Source organism: Ambystoma mexicanum, chromosome 6p (assembly GCF_040938575.1).
Source record: "Ambystoma mexicanum isolate Mex_15411 chromosome 6p, UKY_AmexF1_1, whole genome shotgun sequence".
Classification (NCBI taxonomy): domain Eukaryota; kingdom Metazoa; phylum Chordata; class Amphibia; order Caudata; family Ambystomatidae; genus Ambystoma; species Ambystoma mexicanum.
The window spans coordinates 604,291,304-604,313,210 of NC_090935.1; positions in this window are offsets into that span (position 1 = coordinate 604,291,304).

Sequence of the window (21,907 nt, forward strand, 5' to 3'; positions counted from 1 at the left end):
TTAGCTGCCACTATGGTGCAAAGAAGCATGGCTTATTTTTAAAGATGTATGTGCCACCCAGCTGACACAATTATTAGAATTTGTGACAGAAGTGCAGCGTCATGCACGCTGTTACAAGTTCCCATTGTTCCAATATCAGCACCTCCCTTACTGCCCATTCGCCCGCACTTACCCGGCAGCAGCAGTATGGTCATCAAACTGGGCACACCCGGAGGAAGGCAGGCCGGGACGGCTGCCCGAGGTCGTTACAACCGTTTCGTCATTGGCAGTTGCCATGGCGCTGCTCAACGGTGTGCCCGGGCCGCCGGCTCAGACTGGTTCTGCGACAATCACCTACTGTTTCCACAGAACACGTGACGCGGAAGCGTAAGGAGAAACATGCCACGTGACGTCTATCACCTGACTCATCAGTGCATTTAAAAACAGCGAGTATACGCTGACACAGTGCTTCACAGCTGCTTCGTATCGAGTACTGTTTGGCGCTTTCCTGGATCTTCTTTTCTCGGCTATTGACTGCGGAAAGTTTACGGACCTCTGTTCTTCTTCCTCGGATCTATCATCTGGACCACCGACCCTGGGCATTTCTAACTGGATTTGTTCTGGATTTCCCCTGGATGTGTTTTACTCTCTGGTTTTTGATCTCAGATTGTTCTTTGGACTGCTCACGGATTATCCCGCTATGAAACCTGAACATTGACCCTCACTGCCTTTACAGGTGCTTATTGTGTTCCATCTGGAGTGCTACACAGGATCTTTTACGCCTCTTGCTGTTGCCGGATATCCTCAAGCTCATGCCCATTTGTCATTACTCGGGGTATGGTTAACACCCACTCCTCTCCCGCCTAGGTAAGCCTTATTGCGGTTCACATCCTGTGTTCTAAGTATCAACTGCATTGCCATTACCTTATACTTAACACTTGCTTGCCTTACAGCGGTCAGGGGAGTCTCTGGCGTTCCTGGTTCCTGTTCCTTGGCACTCAACACCTGTGGCCTCAAGGATCGCACGGGTAGTTATATTACTATCTCCTCATGTGGTACTTGGGGACGGAGGTTCTCATAATCTTCACAACCATCAAGTCAGAACACGCAGGCAGTGATAAGCCACCTCTAACTGCTGCCTTTCAGCAGCTGCCAGGAATGCATATATGGCTCTGAACCTGCCCTGTGCCACTGCAGGGCTAGTGTTCAGGTTGTCAGGAAACTATCTCATCAAAGGCACATGATTTTGTCATGGAGCGTTCAATAGGGGGTGTCTGATTAGCAGACTTCCGTTATGGAGACAGAATCACCCACATCAGTTTATTCAATACAATTCAGTCAAGCTTGGACTCTCCCTACTTCACCAGATGGCCATTCTGTCACATACCCCCAAACAAAAAGGTTGGTACTATCCTTCTAAGGATCTTGCTCATCAATAAGGTAAAGGTTCCTACTGAAGCCAGCTCCCTTTGAATGCTGCGATCCAGGCTTACGCTGGATGCCCATATTCAGTCACGGTAGGGATATGGCCCAGGCAGCAACTTGGGATGTTCTCTATGCATGACAATTAGCAACATGAGAAGTCTGTGGTCAGTTTGGATAGTAACAATATATTGTTTCAACTAGCACACTGCCCAAACTACCACAATGACTCATTTTCAATTGTGGCCCAGCTGCCCTCTCCCTTTGTTAGGGGCCTGCTAGTGTAGGTGAATGATTGTTCAACACCCCCAAACCCACTCATTTGAGATGCTCTAACTCTGCTCCAATTCTAAATTCACATGTGGCTGTATGTATAATGAATTCCTGCCCATAATCTTTAATCTTTAGAAGGGGGGCCCTACACAAACCATCTTTAGCAGATCTCACTTTCAGAGATAGAATTACCGAGATAATTTTACATAACAAATCCAATAAGCTCAGGCTAGTGCACCCTCACATGCGGAACTCTGTCACAGCTTGAAAAAGGAGCAACATCCGGTTACGATTTGATCATACATGGATGTAAACCTTCCCATTTGGTGAATCATTTTCAGAGGAACGATCCAGATGCAACTCTTGTGAAAGCTACATCTGCTCAACGTCCCTTGCAATATGGTGAAGAACAGATATCCAGCCAGAAGCTCTCTCCCTCACCACATCTTGGACGGAGCCAAGAGAATTGACTGAGAGTAGGAAGGCATTCCTGCCAATGCGCACTGCTTGTACCCAGGGAGCACTGCCCAAGACTGTGGTTAGGAGCCTATAAGCATCAATGATGTTTTCCCTGGATTAGAAAAAGCAGGATGTTGTGCTTGAGTATTAGTCTTCTTGCATAACTAACACTGTGGGCAGAAAGGTAAATTGGGGATTCTTTTTAGACTTTAGTCATTGTTACGCTCATATCCTTAGCCTTTAAAGTACTTTGATGTCAAGCAGACTCCTGCTGGTCGCCAGATTCGTTCAGCTCAGCCCTCAACTGACACACTACACAAAACACTAATTCAAAACACCCACAAAGAAATCCAATATTTGACAGACACAATTGATCCATTATTTACTCTAGCCAGCAGGACATGCAGAGACGACACAACACTTCTCCTTCTTTCACAAATTTCCACAAGGTCCAGCACTCACACAAAGCAGTCATAACAACATGCTCATAGACACACAACCAACATTCTCATCACAAATGCACCACAACGAAATACAAGGGAGATGCGGACACCATGCCCAAGTACAATGCAGAGTGTAACTCCAAGCATATAGAGGCACATCATCCAATAGCGCAACATACATGGATCATTCACCCATAGAGACACAGGAGGAAAACATAGGGTCACATGAAGCCATCCCTTGAAGCCCTGCTGCCTGTTGCAAGCAAGGGGCCACACAGAGAGGAAACCTCCCGTAATTCCTCCTCAATCACACATTTTCCCCAAACTGTGTGGCCACGCGTACCATGGAGTAGGGACACAAACGCTCAACAGTCACACCAGCATGCACCGCCGCCAGTCAATCTGCCACACAAATGTCCAGAGTCCGGCTGCTGAGTTTCACTTTGCAGTCAGTGACACGTTTGTTGCAGTCTTTCCTCACTGTTTCCCTGGAGAGAAGGATCCCTCCTTCAAAAGCTGCATTCAGCCACGGAGCGGCCGCAGAGTTCGAGTGCTGAGTTTCACTTTGCAGGCAGTGATACGTTTGTTGCAGTCTGTCCTCACTGTTTCCCTGTTTCCCTGGAGAGGAGGTTCCCGCCTTCAAAAGCTGCATTCAGCCGTGGAGCGGGCGCAGAATTCGGCTGCTGAGTTTCACTTTGCAGTCAGTGACACGTTTTTTGCAGTCTTTTCTCACTGTTTCCCTGGAGAGGAGGTTCCCTCCTTCAAAAGTTGCATTCAGCCACGGAGCGGCCGTGGAGTTCGGCTGCTGAGTTTCACTTTGCAGTCAGTGCAGTTTGTGCTGGCTGCGACGACTGCGATGCCTGAATAGAGGGGGGCCGCTGTCTGCACAGCACCGGTAAAACACGATTCCGGCAGCAGCCATGCTGTTTTTACGAGCATGGCTACTGCTGGGTTCGTAATGAGGCCCACTGTCTTTGCTGAAATTATGAGTAACACTATTAACGCGGAGTGAGGACTAGGACGCCACCACCGGATGCTTTACTGGTTCCTTCGATTTCATCGACGGACAACTTGCAGAAACCCACATGGAAACCCTGCTAGCGATGGCCTCGCCCATGCGGCAAAACCAATCATGCACAGAAAGCGATACAAGTCGCAAGTCAACTGTAAATATGCCTCCCATTCCTGACACTGCTTTACAATCCATTATGCTTGTACCCAGAGCCCGGCTAAACTCGCCAGCCGTGCCGTGCTGTGAACATGCAGATGTAATACAAAATCAAAATCACCCTAATGCAGAAAGGTGGGACTGGCAAAATTCGGTTCAAGTAGAGATCCACAACATTCTGCCACAAGTGGAAGCTCCCCTGCTTGAGTATGCTCTATTGGAAGATGTGGAGCAATCATTCATGCTTAACGCAGATAATAGGACACAAGAACCATGTATTAATGGAAGAGCTGACGAACAGGACGGTAAAGTGGAGATGGGTAATGAAAACGATGCGTCAACAGGAATAAAATCCAAAGACACCCTCAAGGATCATATGACCATGATAGCGATGATGCATTCCAAATTAATATATTTGGAAGGATACATCATGGCAGCGGAAACAAAGATAAACACCACGGGGGAAAACCTCTGTGCCTTCTGGGAAGATTAGAACAACGGGCCTCCCATCCTCACGTATTGTTAATACTCATGTAGAGTGTCCTCATATGACTAAAAGTGTACAAGTGGATCTCACGAGCGAAGGATCGGATAACCCTAACATCAGTGGAAGGCACAAAAGATTTGAGCCAAAAACCACTGGTTCAGCCAGATTATATGACATCACTATGCGAGACGTAGTAGTTTTAGCCATCCCAGATCCTGGGGGAAAGAAGAGAGTGTCTAACGGCTTTGTCCTGTTAGAAACCAATTAACTTGATTCAGAACCCAGAGATCCCGACATAGGCAAATTCACGAAAAAGCCTGAAAAGTCATCTGAGACGTCAAACCAAGATTTTTCCATCTTCCTGCAAACAAAGAAGAAAAAGTGAGAGCACATAAAGACGCCACCAGCACCAGACTTTTTCCAAAAAGAACCTCCATTGGGAGCAACTGGAAAAGAGGCAAAACCCAATCGAGCCGCACCAACACCCCCCTCAAGAAAGGCCCCAAAAGACACTCCTAAGCAATTAGGGGAAACCACAAAACTGGGAAAAACTGCAAGTAACGAAGGGATTGCACAATTGGAAACCAACGATGATTCACAAACAATACAAGACCTGATGAACCTATCTCAATACTCGGCAGAGTTATCTGGGTCAGAGCTATTAATCCCAGCTTTTGAGCATTGGGGACATCAAGAACAGTCCTCACTATTTTATTTAGATTTTAAAAAAGGGAATACTAATGGTAAGGCTTGTAAATAATATAATACAATTGGGAGCATAGCCATTTTAATTACATTAATCCTGCCTATCCATGAAATTGACAGAGATTTACGCTCCTCCAACCACTTTTTCATTGAATCTAACAACAGGGGATAATTGGCCTGATACATAGATTCGATTGAATTGGTTATCTTCACTCCCAAGTATCTTAACCCTTTGTCTGTCCTCAGATACTGACCCACATCTATAGACCATTCCATTGAAACAGCTCCCCCTTGTATAACCATAATTTCTGATTTATGGGAGTTATTTTTCGATCCTGCCACTTCACCAAAATTGTTAAGTCCTGAAGTCAGTCCTGTCAATGAGCTGACCAACTCCATTGCCGTGATAAGCAAATCATCAGCAAACGCCGTCACCTTATGTTGCACTCCTCCAAATTGTATCCCCCAAATGATCTTCTCATAATGGATCTTAGATAAAAGTGGCTCCAAATGTATTGCATACAACACTGGGGACAAAGGGCATCCCTGTTTTGTCGGCACCCGTGTAGTGGCCTTTCACTACACGGGTGCCGACGCGAATAAACAGGTCCGCAGTGCTGATACAGGGATTAACCTGTGATTCTTCCGACTGTATTTCGAATACGTAAATGATTTAATTTGCCCAAGAATAAGTTCTGTTTTGAAAAAGGCCCTTGGGAGGCCGAAACACGTGTAAACAACCATAGGGGCAATGAAAAAATAAAATCTTTGCTGACTGCAATCACAGTGACCAAAGGCAATTATTTTCGGAGTAGACCAGATTGTGGTGGCGCGGTTTTGGTGTGTCCTACTGACATTGCTTAGAAACCAAGGAGGGGGGGGATTGGTCCTTCCTTAAACCACCACACCATCGCAACACCATACCAAAAGGAGGTATATTGGGGTTGCCGGCATAAGAAGATGTACCAGAACAATACCCCCCAAATAAACAGGGTCATCCCTGTTTTGTACCCGAGACACCTTAATTACTTGTGCAGCATACCCATTGATAGCCAATCGCAGTACCAGCGACTGATAATGTGCCTTAACCATGTGTATAAATCTAGGCCCAAACCCCATAGCCTCCATAGTACGGTACAAAAAGGACCACTTCCACCCGTCAAATGCTTTTTCTGTGGCTAAAGTCAACATCCCTGCAGCCAGCCCTGATTTGTTAACGTTCTCAATCAAATGATTCACCCTCCTTATATGGTCAAATGTTTGTCTTCCCTTGACAAACCCTGACTGATCCGGGTGAATAGGTTTGGGTATTCATTTTTCCATTTTCAGTGCTAATATTTTAGTAAATATTTTGCATCAATATTGATGAGAGCTATAGGTCGATGTGACCCACAATTTGTTATATCTTTGTTAGGTTTGGGAAATAGCACTACCTTTGCCTCTTCCATAGATGGAGTAATATATCCCGAATTGATAAAAGAATTAAAAAGGGAAGTCATTACCGGGGCTAATGTATCTATATAAGTTTTACAAAAGAGTGCCAGAAAACTGTCCGGACCTGGAGCCTTGTTTATACGTAAAGCCCTAATAGTTGCACATGTTTCCTCCAAAGTAATCTCCCCTTCCAGCTCCTCCCTTTCCCCTCGATCAATTCTATTTAGGTGGCATGGCTTCAAGTATGTCTCCTGCCCTTCTTCATCTTGTAAATGGGTAGTGTATAACGTGGAATAATAATCTGTGAATACCTGTATTATGTCTTCAGACGATGAGCTAAATGTTTCCAGTCCCGTTTTAATACGAAGGATGGCCCTTACTTCCTCTTTTTTTCTCACTTGCCGCGTCAACATATGGTCTGCTTTATTTGCCTTAATATAGGCGGAGTATGCGGAGTGTTGTTTGTGTTGAGACCCTGCTGCCTGATGCTGCTGCTTTGAACGAGGAACCAGGGATTGTGCAGCCCATCCATCTCGTTGTGTCAGGAAGTTCATATCCTCATAAAACCTCTACCCCCGTCGCAGAGCGACGCAGAGTGTGCAGAGTGTTGTTTGTGTTGCTTGGGGTGTGCTGGAGTGAGACCCATGCGACATGACAAGCTGCGGCAAAGTGAAGAAGGCTCGGGTCGCATCATGCAGCTGACCCGTTCCACCATGCCCACTGTAGCGGGTCCTGTGCCCGTGACTGTACTTGTGCAGAACCCTGTCGAGGGGGCGGGGGGCCCTCCTCTCACACGGCAACAACGAAGATTCTTAGCCCTCAGAACTGGTGAGGAGCCTGGACCCGGCGCAAGTCTTGCGGTAAGCGGCACCGTTTCTTGCGAAATGACTTGCCCCTCTGTTTCTTCTTTAACCACAGATATCTTTCATGATTGCTCTGTTAGCACTCCTGTTTTTTCTCATGTAGAAAAACAATGGGACTTGCAAGAATGTAGTCAGCCTTCAGAACGTCGTATTTCTTCATGTAATGTCTTCATGTCCAGTCATGAGTCACCGTTTCTGGATTATGTTGTTTAACTACCAGCGTGAATAGAGACTTGAATGAAAAAGCACGCACCCTGGTTTGCGAAAATATTAGTGACCAATTGAAGGTCTTGCCTTTGCAGGTTTTAGCGGCACGAATAATACCATCTTCACCTAAGCTACAAATTAAGAATTTGTGCGACTCAGAGGTGACAAACTTGTCGGCACAAATTCACACAGGTGATGGCATCGGCATAGCGGAAGGGGATGTTTCTATCATGATAAATCTAACAGAAATGAATGGTAATGCTCCAATGAAGGAAAACGCTACTCACTCTATTCCCACACCTTCCAATTGCCTCACAACTAAGCATCTAACAGGTGGGGAGCTATCTTTAGATCATGGTGATCATTGCCAAGTGGCCCCCATACTATCAGATGGCTTGGTGAGCCCCATTGACACACACACCAACAGACGCAGCTCGATTGCAGCTGTGGGTAAAGGTTTGAAAGATCTAATTGCATTAAATGCTAGAATTGGAAATCAGCAGAGTACTGATACTAATGGTGAAGTGGATAAAGAGGTGAGATTACATCTGTCACAAGTTAGTAATCAAAGCTGCAGTGAACAACATGCTCTTGACTGCGCACTCAAAGCAAATGGCAATGCAACTAATATAACATTAGTCTCTAAGCCCCCTGTAAAAAGGAGAAGACTACTGTCCAGTTCAGATGAGCACATAACCATCTCACAAAAAAGACATATTGTGAAGAAGCAAATAAACCCCCAAAGCTCACAACTGAGGACTCTATAACTTCATCCTCATCGGAAAGTTCTGTTGATGACGATAAGTTTGTAAGATGTACACACAACAAAAAAGGCACACATCTGTGCAAGCACAACGGGTATGTAAACCTCTGAATGCCTCTAAAACCCTAGCATGCAATCTTTCTAATAAGCTCAGAAAAGATCTGAACCCTTTGATAATGGCAGCCCTATCTATAACAATGGCGCCGTTTACTATACGAACAGCTAAATGAAAATATAAAAGACCAAACAATATTACTAGTGATGCTGAATACTAGAATTATATCTGTGGAGCAGGAAATAGTCCTGAGTAAGCACGCACTGACAATCGACAATTTAAGATCTGAAGCAAACGTGAGTCTTATGCTTGAACATACTAAAAACAGCACCTTGGACAAGCGATTATTTGCAGAAGTGGTTCGAGAAGCCATTGCACTTCTGAAAACGCAAAAAATGAAGCCTAAAAACCTAGAAAAATCGGAACTTGATCTTACTGGCAGCAATATGATTACATGCAAGTTCATAAGATTTGAGCCAAAGACCACTGGTTCAGCCAGATTATATGACATCACTATGCGAGACGTAGTAGTTTTAGCCATCCCTGATCCTGGGGGAAAGAAGAGAGTGTCTAACGGCTGTGTCCTGTTAGAAACCAATTAACTCGATTCAGAACCCAGAGATCCCGACATAGGCAAATTCACGAAAAAGCCTGAAAAGTCATCTGAGACGTCAAACCAAGATTTTCCATCTTCCTGCAAACAAAGAAGAAAAAACGAGAGCACATAAAGACGCCACCAACACCAGACTTTTTCCAAAAAGACCCTCCATTGAGAGCAACTGGAAAAGAGGCAAAACCCAATCGAGCAGCACCAACACCCCCCTCAAGAAAGGCCTTAAAATACACTCCTAAGCAATTAGGGGAAACCACAAAACTAGGAAAAACTGCAAGTAACGAAGGGATTGCACAATTGGAAACCAACGATGATTCACAAACAATACAAGACCTGATGGACCTATCTCAATACACGGTAGAGTTATCTGGGTCAGAGCTATTAATCCCAGCTTTTGAGCACTGGGGACATTAAGAAGAGTCCTCACTATTTTATTTAGATTTTAAAAAAGGGAATACTAATGGTAAGGCTTGTAAATAATATAATACCATTGGGAGCACAGCCATTTTAATTACATTAATCCTGCCTATCCATAAAATTAACAGAGGTTTACTCTCCTCCAACCACTTTTTCATTGAATCTAACAACAGGGGATAATTGGCCTGATACATAGATTCGATTGAATTGGTTATCTTCACTCCCAAGTATCTTAACCCTTTGTCTGTCCTCAGGTACTGACCCACATCTATAGACCATTCCATTGAAACAGCTCCCCCTTGTATAACCATAATTTCTGATTTATGGGAGTTAATTTTCTATCCTGCCACTTCACCAAAATTGTTAAGTTCTGAAGTCAGTCCTGTCAATGAGCTGACCAACTCCATTGCCGTGATAAGCAAATCATCAGCAAACGCCATCACCTTATGTTGCACTCCTCCAAATTGTATCCCCCAAATGATCTTCTCATAGTGGATCTTAGATAAAAGTGGCTCCAAATGTATTGCATACAACACTGGGGACAAAGGGCATCCCTGTTTTGTCGGCACCCGTGTAGTGGCCTTTCACTACACGGGTGCCGACGCGAATAAACAGGTCCGCAGTGCTGATACAGGGATTAACCTGTGATTCTTCCGACCGTATTTCGAATACGTAAATGATTTAATTTGCCCAAGAATAAGTTCTGTTTTGAAAAAGGCCCTTCGGAGGCAGAAACACGTGTAAACAACCATAGGGGCAATGAAAAAATAAAATCTTTGCTGACTGCAATCACAGTGACCAAAGGCAATTATTTTCGGAGTAGACCAGATTGTGGTGGCGCGGTTTTGGTGTGTCCTACTGACATTGCTTAGAAACCAAGGAGGGGGGGGATTGGTCCTTCCTTAAACCACCACACCATCGCAACACCATACCAAAAGGAGGTATATTGGGGTCGCCGGCATAAGAAGATGTACCCAGAACAATACCCCCAAATAAACAGGGTCATCCCTGTTTTGTACCCGAGACACCTTAATTACTTGTGCAACATACCCATTGATAGCCAATCGCAGTACCGGCGACTGATAATGTGCCTTAACCATGTGTATAAATCTAGGCCCAAACCCCATAGCCTCCATAGTACGGTACAAAAAGGACCACTTCCACCCGTCAAATGCTTTTTCTGCGGCTAAAGTCAACATCCCTGCAGCCAGCCCTGATTTGTTAACGTTCTCAATCAAATGATTCACCCTCCTTATATGGTCAAATGTTTGTCTTCCCTTGACAAACCCTGACTGATCCGGGTGAATAGGTTTGGGTATTCATTTTTCCATTATAAGTGCTAATATTTTAGTAAATATTTTTGCATCAATATTGATGAGAGCTATAGGTCGATATGACCCACAATTTGTTCTATCTTTGTTAGGTTTGGGAAATAGCACTACCTTTGCCTCTTCCATAGATGGAGTAATATATCCCGAATTGATAAAAGAATTAAAAAGGAAAGTCATTACCAGGGCTAATGTATCTATATAAGTTTTACAAAAGAGTGCCAGAAAACCGTCCGGACCTGGAGCCTTGTTTATACGTAAAGCCCTAATAGTTGCACATGTTTCCTCCAAAATAATCTCCCCTTCCAGCTCCTCCCTTTCCCCTCGATCAATTCTATTTAGGTGGCATGGCTTCAAGTATGTCTCCTGCCCTTCTTCATCTTGTAAATGGGTAGTGTATAACGTGGAATAATAATCTGTGAATACCTGTATTATGTCTTCAGACGATGAGCTAAATGTTTCCAGTCCCGTTTTAATACGAAGGATGGCCCTTACTTCCTCTTTTTTCTCACTTGCCGCGTCAACATATGGTCTGCTTTATTTGCCTTAATATAGGCGGAGTATGCAGAGTGTTGTTTGTGTTGAGACCCTGCTGCCTGCTGCTGCTGCTTTGAACGAGGAACCAGGGATTGTGCAGCCCATCCATCTCGTTGTGTCAGGAAGTTCATATCCTCATAAAACCTCTACCCCCGTCGCAGAGCGACGCAGAGTGTGCAGAGTGTTGTTTGTGTTGCTTGGGGTGTGCTGGAGTGAGACCCATGCGACATGACAAGCTGCGGCAAAGTGAAGAAGGCTCGGGTCGCATCATGCAGCTGACCCGTTCCACCATGCCCACTGTAGCGGGTCCTGTGCCCGTGACTGTACTTGTGCAGAACCCTGTCGAGGGGGCGGGGGGCCCTCCTCTCACACGGCAACAACGAAGATTCTTAGCCCTCAGAACTGGTGAGGAGCCTGGACCCGGCGCAAGTCTTGCGGTAAGCGGCACCGTTTCTTGCGAAATGACTTGCCCCTCTGTTTCTTCTTTAACCACAGATATCTTTCATGATTGCTCTGTTAGCACTCCTGTTTTTTCTCATGTAGAAAAACAATGGGACTTGCAAGAATGTAGTCAGCCTTCAGAACGTCGTATTTCTTCATGTAATGTCTTCATGTCCAGTCATGAGTCACCGTTTCTGGATTATGTTGTTTAACTACCAGCGTGAATAGAGACTTGAATGAAAAAGCACGCACCCTGGTTTGCGAAAATATTAGTGACCAATTGAAGGTCTTGCCTTTGCAGGTTTTAGCGGCACGAATAATACCGTCTTCACCTAAGCTACAAATTAAGAATTTGTGCGACTCAGAGGTGACAAACTTGTCGGCACAAATTCACACAGGTGATGGCATCGGCATAGCGGAAGGGGATGTTTCTATCATGATAAATCTAACAGAAATGAATGGTAATGCTCCAATGAAGGAAAACGCTACTCACTCTATTCCCACACCTTCCAATTGCCTCACAACTAAGCATCTAACAGGTGGGGAGCTATCTTTAGATCATGGTGATCATTGCCAAGTGGCCCCCATACTATCAGATGGCTTGGTGAGCCCCATTGACACACACACCAACAGACGCAGCTCGATTGCAGCTGTGGATAAAGTTTTGAAAGATCTAATTGCATTAAATGCTAGAATTGGAAATCAGCAGAGTACTGATACTAATGGTGAAGTGGATAAAGAGGTGAGATTACATCTGTCACAAGTTAGTAATCAAAGCTGCAGTGAACAACATGCTCTTGACTGCGCACTCAAAGCAAATGGCAATGCAACTCATATAACATTAGTCTCTAAGCCCCCTGTAAAAAGGAGAAGACTACTGTCCAGTTCAGATGAGAACATAACCATCTCACAAAAAAGACATATTGTGAAGACGCAAATAAACCCCCAAAAGCTCACAACTGAGGACTCTATAACTTCATCCTCATCGGAAAGTTTTGTTGATGACGATAAGTTTGTAAGATGTACACACAACAAAAAAAGGCACACATCTGTGCAAGCACAACGGGTATGTAAACCTCTGAATGCATCTAAAACCCTAGCATGCAATCTTTCTAATAAGCTCAGCAAAGATCTGAACCCTTTGATAATGGCAGCCCTATCTATAACAATGGCGCCGTTTACTAAACTTTACGAACAGCTAAATGAAAATATAAAAGACCAAACAACATTACTAGCGATGCTGAATACTAAAATTATATCTGTGGAGCAGGAAATGGTCCTGAGTAAGCACGTACTGACAAGCGACAACTTAAGATCTGAAGCAAACGTGAGTCTTATGCTTGAACATACTAAAAACAGCTCCTTGGACAAGCGATTATTTGCAGAAGTGGCTCGAGAAGCCATTGCACTTCTGAAAACGCAAAAAATGGAGCCTAAAAACCCAGAAAAATCGGAACTTGATCTTACTGGCAGCAATATGAATACATGCAAGTTAACAGGCTGTAGACTTGACAACTTAACCGAAAAAGGCCCCTTACAAGACAAGAAGGGCACAATCGACATGGAAAAAAGCACTGAGGTGATTGATGTTAACCTAATTAAAGAACCAGTTACAGCTGATCAATCACGAAAACGAAAGGGTAAAATGAAAAATATTTCTAATATTGATAGCCCACCAAAGAAAGCCAAACAGGTAACATCGTGTGGAAGAGACGACAACCCTGCAAATGCTACAGCCGTGAGAGTGCAAGTACAATCAGCTGGACACGAGAGTGCATCTATAACTTCTATGAATGCTGACGATCCAAGAGTTTCTTTACCCTCCACCTCTGCAAATGCTAAAGGGCGGATGGGTTGCCCTGAGGGCCACTATACGGCCCCGGTCACAGACCTGAGATTAGTACCCAACAAAATCCGCAGGCAGAAGCTCCTCTTATGGAGGCAAAAATGTTGCCTATTTTTAATTTTAAAAAAAATGGAACCTATAAAATAATGGAACCTATAAAATAAATCTCAAATGTTATACTATTGGAGAAGAAATCAAAAAACATGAAAAAAAAGAAAACCACAAAGAGCAAATGTTCAATCATTCCTGAGGAACATTAAAGCCTTCAGTATTACAACCACATCCAATAACATCTGTGCAAAAAAAGTGAGCCCTGGAGGAAATTGTAAAGAGACTCTGACCTCGGATACGCCATTGGATCGTAACTTTGAGGACCATTCTGACTCACCACAAGACGACAGTATATCATCAGACCTTGTGGACTTGTCCACGTATGAAATAAGTGAAGGTGAAGGTGAACTAAATGAAGTGAGAGATTTACATGACGCTGAAACAAATGACAGAACCTGTGCGCCTAATCTTCCAACTAACATAGATACAAGTCCATCTTGTACCGATCAGACAAAAATAAGTACCAGAAGACACAAAATAAACAGGGAAACTTACTAAGTTCATGAAAAATAGCTTTTGAACGATATAAAACAAAAAAAGGTGAATCAATGATTAATCGAAAAGTGATGTCACAGGCACCTAAAGGTGTTGGTCAACACGTATCAATTTTGAAAAAGACTGGGAAATACCTTGTACGGCTTGATCGAATTAAAAAAGAAAAGGATGGACTAATCCTAAATGGGAAAAATGTTCTTATCCTCTTCCATCACATACCACAGCTGAGGACTGTGACTACGGAAGATATTCAAACATTTGAATTCGAGGACGAACAGATGAACGATTGTGTTACCCTTCAGATTGCATCAAACGTTATTAGAGACTCCCTATTAGAGTCTGGTGCTGAAATAAATTTGTTGGGATTCGATATCACAGAAATAAGTGAAGGAAAGCTGCAGGATCTGTCCATACGATCGGATCAGTGCACCGTGTCTAGACCAGCTGAATGTAGTAATGCCGGAAAACCTGCAGAAGGAAAGATGTCATCTTCGATGCAGGAATTCAAAAAGGGTGGCGACAAATCTAACAATCAAAATTGGACTTGGGTGGCCAAGGCACTCAAAGGGGAAAATGAGAGCTAATGGTTAGCTACCTGCGTCTCGGAAAACTTCTGCATCGCATCCTGGAACATGAGAGGACATACCCATCTCTTTAGAGACAAATTAAGAGAACTTGAAGACATACATATTCTTTGTCTCCAAGAAACATGGCTCTTGGAAAATCCTATTGCAGATGGATTCGAGAGTGCTTTCAATCCTGCTATTAAGGGTACTAAAGGTAGGCCGATGACTGGCCTTCTAACATTGGTAAAGGCTACAAGTGGTGCACGTATTATCTCCCATAAAAACGTATCGCCTTACATCCAAGTAGTTAAGATCTTACTACCGACATATGCAAGAAAAATTGATAAAACTCTGGTGATGATAAATGTATATTGGTAACATGAAGCCATACGTCAAAATGAATTTATCTTCCACGTCTCTGAAATAATAAGTGACATCCATTATAAAGATACTGACGTAAATATTCTGCTTTGTGGCAATCTAAATATAAATTGCCTACTAAAACAGAATTTAAACATCATTGAGAACAAGATGACAAACAGAGCCTTAGCTGCTGATGCATGGATGAATGAAATGAAAGCATGTAATCTAAGGACGCCAAATGGAAATACTCCTGGAAATATTCCAGCTAATTTCACCTGGAAAAGAAAACAACAAAGGTCAATCATTGACTATATGTTTGCAACTGGGAAACTAAGAACTCAGGTCGAAAAATTACAAGTTATTAATATGGTCCAAAGTGATCATTGTATGCTAAAACTCCAACTGAAAATACAGCAACCAAGAAAAAGAGAGTGAGATAAAGATGAGCTTCTGGTCGTCGCACCCGGTAGAAACCGCCTTTGGCTTGGCGCTTCTAACATACGCGTCATATTAAAATCACTCGGGAATAAACAAGACCCAGAGAGACCTGAATACACATCACTCCTGGATGCCTACCGTGTGACACAACCGATGAAGTCCAAACCTGACTTTAAAAAAAAAAACATGTGTGGGACCATGAAATATCAAATAAGAAAAAAACACTAAACAAAGCAATAAGAACAGCAAAAACTTGTGCAAGGGAAGAATCCTTGAGATTGCTAAAACAAGCAAAACAAACCTACAAGATCTGGTTGATTAGCAACAGATATGTAATGATGCAACATGATGCCGAAATTATGTTGGAGATTCTAACCAAAAGAAACACAAGCTCCCTCTGGAATCTGTTTAACGATGAATCACTGCCGCAAGGAGCGCTTATAAGTAATATGGTACCGGAGAAAGCATGGGTCGACTATTACACCAAAATGTTCTTTAGTAAAGAAAATAATGCCAGTAAGCAACAAGATCCTGTAAATGACTGGCCACTTACTATTGAAAAGACGACATCCTAAGAAACATCATGAGACTTAGTACGTCCAGAGCTCCAGGACCAGATGGCTTAAAAAACCAGCAGATACAACACCATCCAGAATTATGGGCTGAGTTCTGTTACATTCTGTTTGCATCCATACTGCGAAATCAAAAAATTCCGAAGTCATGGCGGAGTGCAATCATTGTCCCAATTTTTAAAAAAGGGGACAGAACAGACCCTAGAAACTATCGACCAATTTCACTCCTTGATCTGTTAGGCAAAATCTTCGCTAGTCAGCTACAAGGTCAACCTTTAAAGTGGATTGAAGAAACTGCGAGATTTGATCCTCGTCAGGCTGGCTTTGTAAAGGGAGTAGGCTGGGCCTTAATTTAACATTGATACATTTCTTAAAAATTGATGCAATTCGACAAAACAAAAAGATCTACATAGCTTTTGTTGATTTATCGAATGCATTCAACACCATAGACAGAGAACTCCTCTGGAAGAAAATGAGTACATGGAAGTGCCCAGAAAGCTTGTTACAACCTATTAAAGAACCCCACACAAAAACGGTCATTAAGATCAGACTGGATAATGTTGTAACTTTTAGGAAACCAATCTCGACTAACTATGGTGTAAAACAGGGGTGCTCTTTGGTAGCCACCCTTTTCTGTTTATTACTTTCGGATATTGGAGAAGCTCTTGGAGCGACCAATTCTTATCCGCCAAAAATTAACGGTGAATCAGTAAATTGGCTGCTTTATGCAGATGATATCGCCCTACTTGACCTTATGCCAATTGGTTTGTCACAGAAGTTAGCTGCACTTGAGTGTTACGTAGCAAAAAACAAACTAAAAATTAACCCTGTGAAATCAGAAGTATTAATCTTGCAGGACCTCACTCGGACCAAGAAAGTGTCCAAAAGTCGAGAACCAAAATGGAGACTGAAAAACGAAGTGCTAAAGTGTGTCAAAAAGGCCAAGTATCTCGGGATGTGGATAAACAGCAATATAAATGATGCACCTTGGCTTGACAATGCAAAGCAAAAATGCAAACAATTACCTTGTCAAGCTGTGGTCATAAATAAGAAATATGGCAAGTTTTCCCTGCAGCCGGTATTAGCTGATTATAACCAAAAAGCAGTTCCAACCTTAATCTATGGTGCAGAAAGCGGTTTAGGAGCTCCGGCTAATCTATGGTCACAACTTGAAACCCAGTATTGGAGGCGGGTTCTCCAATTTCAAAAGGGGATACCATCTGCTTGTCTATGATATGAGTTAAATCTGATATCAATGAATGCGAGAGTACTCTGGAGCATGCTGTCTTTGTACAAAAAAACCATCCTGGACAAGAGGATGCCGCAGTTTGCAATATTGACAGACTTGGGAAAGGGGAACCCAGAGTCAATACCGATCAGATGGATGAATGCTTGTGAAAACCATCTGAAGGAGCTTCTCACAGATTGTGAGACTCTAAAGAGCAATCCAAATTATGTTAAAAGAAAACTGTGGGAACGTGACTGGTGTGCAACTGTAGATGACAGAAATCACTACAAGTTAATGAGAGATGTTGCAAAAGAGGGAAAAGATCGGAGAATACTTCCACAATACTTGGTGAAAGCCCCAAATGCCAATTATTGAAAGACTTTTATGAAATTTCGACTTAATTTACTTAATACAAGAGTAAGTTGAAAACAGAGATTTAAACAGATGTCAATGACGTTAATATGCCGCTTTTGTGAGAACCTCGCGGAGACTTTAAAACATCTGATTTTAGACTGTGAAGGGCTGAAATCGTTGAGAACGTTACATCTGAATCAAGTGGTAAAAACATATCCCACTTTATGCGTAGAAGATCTGTGGCTAAAGTTCGCTAATCCCAGAGAGAAAGATGCTTATGGTTTGATAAGTTTTCTACGCAAGCTTGAAGTCATGTTGACAGCGTGAAATTACTTGGGTGACGGTATAGCTGAGAAGTAGGTCGGCATTGCTGCATAATCTTGAAAGGGAAATCTACTGGAAAATTAAAGCGAGGAAGATCTTACACAACTGAAGGAAATGTGTGGACATGAGAGGGATGCAATGACATAAGAGGCGGGACGGAGGTTCCCTGCCCGTTAACGCCTTCCTATGATGTGTGCATCTATCTCTTTAATTGCTGTACGCCGACCTTCCCTTCTCTTCTCTTCCTTTTCTTTTCTGTTGCTTCTTTTAAAAAGTTTGTATAAAAAAAAATATATATATATATATTTTCAGTAAAAAAACTTTGTTAAAGGGACGTTATGGTTAAGTTGCGCTACTAAACACCTATGAAATTCGGTGAAAAACGTTATGGTTCAAAGTAAAACCGAAAAACCCATGAAATTCGGCAGTTATGGTAACATAAGCAACCATAACTCGCGCCACCGTGAACTGCTAACACTAACAGCCAGGACTACAAAGATGACATCACAAATGTCATTGATGACATCACTGATGACATCACATGGCTGGCTCTCCCTTTTTATCCTTTACTGACATATCGAAGCCACATAGTTTTCTTCAGTAACAGTCAGGAAGTAAAAATTGAAAAGGTACTATATTTGTAGACTTAGGGTCAAGTCACATCATATGAAACATATACATAGCGGAAGACACAGGCTTGAAAGAGAGCAATCCTTTCTGTGCATGAAGATAATCATTAGGGTTATCAGCACTTTCTCATTGTTTTATTTTTATTACTCTACCTTCCCTGTATATGCTCATATTTGTATACATTATACTCACTCTCCTTTCCTTTGGGTGCAGTCACATCATGTGATACACATACATATGGTAAGTAGCAGCTTTGAAACAGAGCAATAGTTTCTCAGCATAAAGACAATCAGTTAGGCTATGAACTCTTTCTGCTACTACTTCTGCTACAGTCTTCTTTCCATGTTGGATTTCCTGGAAAAACCCGGATGTAGCATGCCCTGTCCACGAACGGCGTCCACTTTACTCTCTGTGCCATTCCCTTATTGCATACAGCTAAGCAATCACACAATACGAATAATGTCCTCAGAACACCCCTATTTTGTGAATTTTCGAACATTTCAGGACAATTATCATTTCAGTATTCAACATATTAACATTACAAATATTATACTTTCATCTTGTACTCTGCACACAATGCTATGTTTCTCCATTAGTAGCTCAGTATACTAGATAGAATCCCATAATACAATGCTATTTATATCAATGCATCGTTCAAAGCACTAATAACGGTATGATATTTATTGCAATATCCATGACACTTTTTTCGCAACATTATAATAAAAATCCCTAGTACACAAATTCCATGAAAAGTACATACACATGTGATGTCATCAATGATTTCATCAATGACATTTGCGATGCCATCTTTGATGTCCTGGGTGTTAGTCTTAGCAGTGCACAGTGGTGGCGCGAGTTATTTTTCATAGCTTACCATAACTTGCGATTTTCAGGGATCTTTCAGCTGTACTTAGTACCATAAAGTCCCTTAAACAAGCTTTTTTTAATATCACGCAAACAATATACAAACATGGCATGCAAAAACCAACTTCTCACAGATGGCTTTACACAGAATGTTGCAAAGTAAGAATTTATGCTCGTTCACAGTGAAGGTCAGCTGCTTCCATTTTTTTCTCAGGCCCTTGGAGAGGCTCACGAAGCGGACTATAATGTTCTATTGTGTTTTGACCTTGACAGACAGAGATTGTGATGAAAGACTTCTCTTGAAGGAGTGTTGCTAAAACGTAAGAGAAGATAAGGATAAAATTTCTGAAACGAAACCACTTTTATATATTATATCACTATGCGAAAGATCGTTCGCACACGCAGAGTCGTATTTTGGGACTGCACTACTCGTAGACAATGGAAATTGCAATTGTACTGTAAGTAACCCTTTAGATTATTTTATACCAAATATAATTACAATAGCGTAGCATTAAAGACCGCTCAAGTTGAACTTGTTCGTTGAAAGTGGCATCATGTTTTCTACCGCGCACTATCACTGCCGAATTGATCCCCTGTCGTTTAGAGGCCTCTGAAAAAGACAGACGACACAGGGTGGGTTAATAGAAATAATTTAACCGGTCTATAGGCGGTCAAGCGCTCTACTCGCTGTGCCACTTCACTGTAGCCTGTCAAGTGGCACAGCGAGTACAACGCTCGCTTTGACATTCGTGTACAGCTTGCTAACGCAAGTTCGAATCCCGGCAAGGCCAAACTCAGCCTTTCATCCTTCCGTGGTCGATAATTGAGCACCACACACCGTGGTTAATAATAAGCACCGCTTAGATACCTCACGGTTCTTAGCGCTATATGAATGGGAAAATATTATTATTTTATTATTAACATACTCCGTTGCACTATCTTCGATAGCAAATAGTTTCACACTCTAATAAATAAAATGATGATTTTTAATGAAGATCGGCTGGTGAGACTAATTTATGTTTTTTAAAACAGGTATGTGGCCCCATTTTGCCAATGTCACGATTTACAGACTCCAGCGGATGGGGTCTTCAACTGCCAGGTGCAGGTCCAAATATGCAACTTCATGACCCTCACCATTTTATGGGACAATCGCCAAGGACCAATATGCCCTTACGCAGTACTAGCGGCTACAAACAACATACCCACCAATAGGGTGGTCTAATGGCTCGTTGTTGGAGCAACCTTCCGATTATCAGAGAGACCATTTACTGCTTTTATCATAAACCAACAGCCTATCTACCGCAAAGGAACAACGCGTGGTTCAAAATAAACTTTTGCTGATCGACAGCAGAGACAATAGCAAATCGCTGAATATTCACTAAACATTTCATGTGAAATAAATGTACTTTACCGAATGTACAATCCTGCTGTTTACTTTTAAACCACAGTTTCATATTCAGAATTGTGGCGCACTGAGTTGTAAGCTGATCTAACACCCTCTGTACCGCAAAGGAACATCGCGTGCCTCAACATGAACTTTTGCTGATCGACAGCAGAGACAATAGCAAATCGCTGAATATTCTCTAAACATTTGATGTCAAAAAAATGTACTTTACAAAATTTACAATCTTGCTGTTTGCTTTTAAATCACTGTTTCATATTCCGAATTGTGGCGCACTGTGTTGTGACATAATATGTGTTGTCTTCCGGGTTCTGTGTAAAGTCACTTAGGACTGCAGAGGACTGGGCGCGTTTGATGACGCACCCTGTAACGTCACGGAGAGAGGCGGGGAATATGAATGCTTTGATAATATCAGGCTTAGGGGCGGGAGATATGATTTAGTGTCGCAAAAGCAAGTCAGCCAGGTCAATAGCGCCAGTCATAGGATTATCACATAAAGTTGGCGCACACCAGCCGGATTTATCGTTTCTTTAGTGGACAAAAAGTCGGTTGCACCCATAGGAAATTGTACTATTAGCGGACAAAAGGAGTGGTCTTAAAACACTTTCACCCTGACAAAGAACAATACAAACAACGTTCTCAGAACACCCCCATTGTGTGTAATTGCAACCATTTCGGGACACCGCGAGTGTTCTTAGAACACATTCAACTAGACAGATTACAATACGGACAGCGCCCTGAGGACACCCCCAGTTTGTGTATTTACGAACAATTAAGTACACCGCAAGTGTTCATAGCTCATTTTCACCTTCCTTGCGAGCAAAAATGACACATACTATGTCCTCTAAACACCCCACCATTTAGTTTATTTACAAAATGTCAGAACAGCCGTGTTCTCCGCGGACAAATCTAACGCAACAAAAACGTCTAGCACATAAAAAAACAAAACATTGAACCTATCTCATACTCCCCCACCCTCCCCAAACACTCTTACACACCAACACACGGCACTAAATACAATTAATTTTTTATCCACGTTTCAATGCGCTGTACGCGGTCGACGGCGAATACAAGATGGCGGGCACCACAGAAAATCTGACGCGCTCCACGCCCCTTGCCG